This window comes from Dasypus novemcinctus, chromosome 13 (assembly GCF_030445035.2).
Source record: "Dasypus novemcinctus isolate mDasNov1 chromosome 13, mDasNov1.1.hap2, whole genome shotgun sequence".
Classification (NCBI taxonomy): Eukaryota; Metazoa; Chordata; class Mammalia; order Cingulata; family Dasypodidae; genus Dasypus; species Dasypus novemcinctus.
The window spans coordinates 79431232-79434383 of NC_080685.1; the positions used below are offsets into that span (position 1 = coordinate 79431232).

A 3152-nucleotide genomic window follows, 5' to 3' on the forward strand; every position below is an offset into this window, starting at 1 on the left:
CCCACAATTAAAAAGAAAAGGAAAGTAAGAGCAACTAAAGATGCAATGAAAATGAAAGGCAATACATGGCCTCAGATGGGATCTTAGCCAGGAAGGAGAAACAGCTATTAAATATTCAAGGAATATGTTGCATACAACCTATACTCAAGTGTTCATAAGTGGACTGAGAAATAGTGGGAAAGATGATAGACAGATAGATGGACAGAATGATACGGCAAAATGTTAAAATTAGTGCAGCTGTGACCATTAAACACCCAATGGATTTCAGTACCATGAAAGAAAAGATCAAGAACAATGACTACAAGTCCATAGAAGAACTAAAGGATAACTTCAAACTAATGTGTACTAATGGTATGATTTACAACAAACAGAGACCATTTCTTATAAAGAAGCTGTTGCATTGTTTTGAAACCTTTTTAACTAATGATTAAAGAGCATTGACAAAATATTACTACTAAACAAAGTATTTTTCCCCTAACCAATCCAATTGTTATTATCTTTATATCATTTATATGACCATACATAAACAATTAAGTGTATAGTAAAAGTTGTGAACTTACAAAGCAAACATGCATAACATCATACAGGGGTCCCATACATCAACCCTCCACCAACACCTTGCATTGTCATGAGATGTTTGTTACAAACTATGAAAGAACAGTGTCAAATCTTACTACTAATCATAGTCCTTATTTTACATTTGATGTGTTTTCCCCCAACCCATCCTATTATTATATTTTAAATATATTTATTATGACAGAAGTTGTAAACTTATAAAACAATCATGCGCATGTGCAGAATTCCCAAACAACATCCCTCCATCAACACACCACAATGTGGTGTGTCATTTGCTACAGATAAAATAATATCTGTTTTTTACCATGTCCATAGTGTACATTTGGCTCACATTTTCCATAGTGCGTCAGTATCAACACAGTACATATTTTGCATAGATGCAAGAATATTATATTATTACTACTAACCAGAGACCATAGGTCACTCTAGCTGTACCTCTCCCATGCTTCTCCACATTTCCCTATTGGTGGTAGGGTAAGATGTTATATATGTTTGTTTGATGTTATATATGTTTGTTTTGTAAGTTCACAACTATTATACACTTATTGTTTATGTGTGTTTATGTATGAGTGGTATATTTTGATAAATTTAAAAAAAAAAAAGGGAAGGTGTTGCCCTCAGGGATGAAAATTCTTAGTCAGGAAAGAATTCAGAGCCTGAAATAGCACAGACTTCAAGGGAGATTTACAAACCAACAAACAAAAAACCCAAAAGCAAAAGATGAAACTGACAGCTCACAGAGTAAGAAGGACAGTGGTTGTTGGTCCAGAGAGGGAAGACTCTGGAGATGTAGAAGAAGCCCAAGCCTTCACAAGTCCCAATAAGGAAAACAAAGAAAAAGATATGCTTGAAGATAAGTTTTAAAGCTGTGATTTAGAAAACAAGCTGGAGCAGATTGACCTCATTGTTAAGGAGTTGGGAGGAAGGCTAGTCAGGTAGCTTGTTAACACTCAAGTGTGAATTTGAAAAGAGAAAACAGGATGGGATAACAACACTGGGACTTCTCCATTGTAAGACAGCTAGGCTACTGCCCTGTTACGACTGGAGATAACAAGTGGAAGACCAGTCTGGAGTGAATATTTTGCAGGGGTTCAAAGAAGGTAAAAGAAACAAAGTAACTCCAGTGCTGTACTTGAATTATGGACCCTGCAGTTCTTATGTACCACCGTTATGACTCTACATTTGCAAAGTTCATCAAGGATGATTCTGATTTAATCTATTTGGCCTATTGAAAATACTCTGATCTACTAGCTGATTTCAGCATCCATGAGTTTTTGGCTACTTGCCAAGATTATCCATATGTTATGGCATAAAGTTTACTGGATGTTTTAACAAAAGGAAGGCATTCTAGAACCCTGCAAGAGTTGGAAGTGTCATCATCTGAAGAAGAAGGCCAGGCAAGGACACCTGACTCAGGATAAGACAAGGAGGCTGCAGGACATTTGGACTTGAATAATCACCATAAGCTCACAGCACTGAAAGCAGTGAAAAACTTTGGTGCTTTGGTTGAAGTTTTTGGCTTTGAAGAAGCTGAAGTGTTCCAGAAGAAACTTGAGGACCACTAAATTGCTCAGGGAGCTCCAGAAAACCCAGAATGAGCATCTGAGCACCAGACTTTGTCCCGACATGATCTGTCTCTTGAGCCCCTCACACAGAGAAATGCTCTCACTGAGCAAGTGACCAGTAATCTGAAAGAACTTGCACAAAAAGTAACTCCAGGTGAAATTGTGAGTATGTATGGACTTCAAAAAGCGAGGGAATTTGCATTCCTTGCCCCATCATAGAAAACTACTTTGTAGATTTAACAGAAAGTTCTGAAGAACCTAAAAAGACTGATGGTGCTGAATGTGACCCTGAAGGAATTTGAAACTAACTGGTCTTTGGTTATATATAATGCACATTGTTTCTCACTTTTAACTTGAAATGCTTTTCAGAGGATATTAAATATTTATAAATTGTGTTTTTAATTAATCTTAGGAACAATTGATTTTAATGTTCCAGAGATTGGACTTCTATTAAATAATACAGCTGAACTTGGGACTCTGAAAAAAAAAAAAAATATATATATATATATATATGTAAAATCAGCATAATATGAAAAGTGCTGTGACTCACAAAATGTGAAGTGGGGACTTAATCCAGAATATCTAAGAAGCTCAAAGCCAGAAATATGCCTTGGAGTAGTCATTGATATTTTGGAAAGAATTCAAGTTATAATTAGGGTATTTCAACTTCCTTATGTTCAACATTGCCATCTTTTGAATTATGGTAAATTGGGAAAAAAATTTTGACTTGAAAAAATAAAGTCCATATTGCTTTAAATCTAAAGCTAAAATGGATGCCATTAAAGCATTAAAAGCACATTTATTTTCTGTTTATTTCAATTCAAGGTATCCATATCTATATTTCATTGAATGAAGCCTAATCATATTAGTAAATATGATTAAAAATAAGTAAAGGATCAGTATGCACACAATCCTTGGACTATGAGATGGTCTTATAAGTCTGGGAAAACAAAGGTATCTAGAATTCCCAGGACTGAATAGCAGAGAAGTAAAAAATTCACTAAGATACAA

The 3152-nt window shown here is 35.1% G+C and overlaps 1 pseudogene; it reads left to right on the forward strand.

The window, feature by feature from the left end:
- The first annotated feature begins 206 nt into the window (after window positions 1-206).
- On the forward strand, window positions 207-2443 carry LOC131280812 (bromodomain-containing protein 7 pseudogene; annotated as a pseudogene).
- The last annotated feature ends 709 nt before the right edge of the window (window positions 2444-3152 follow it).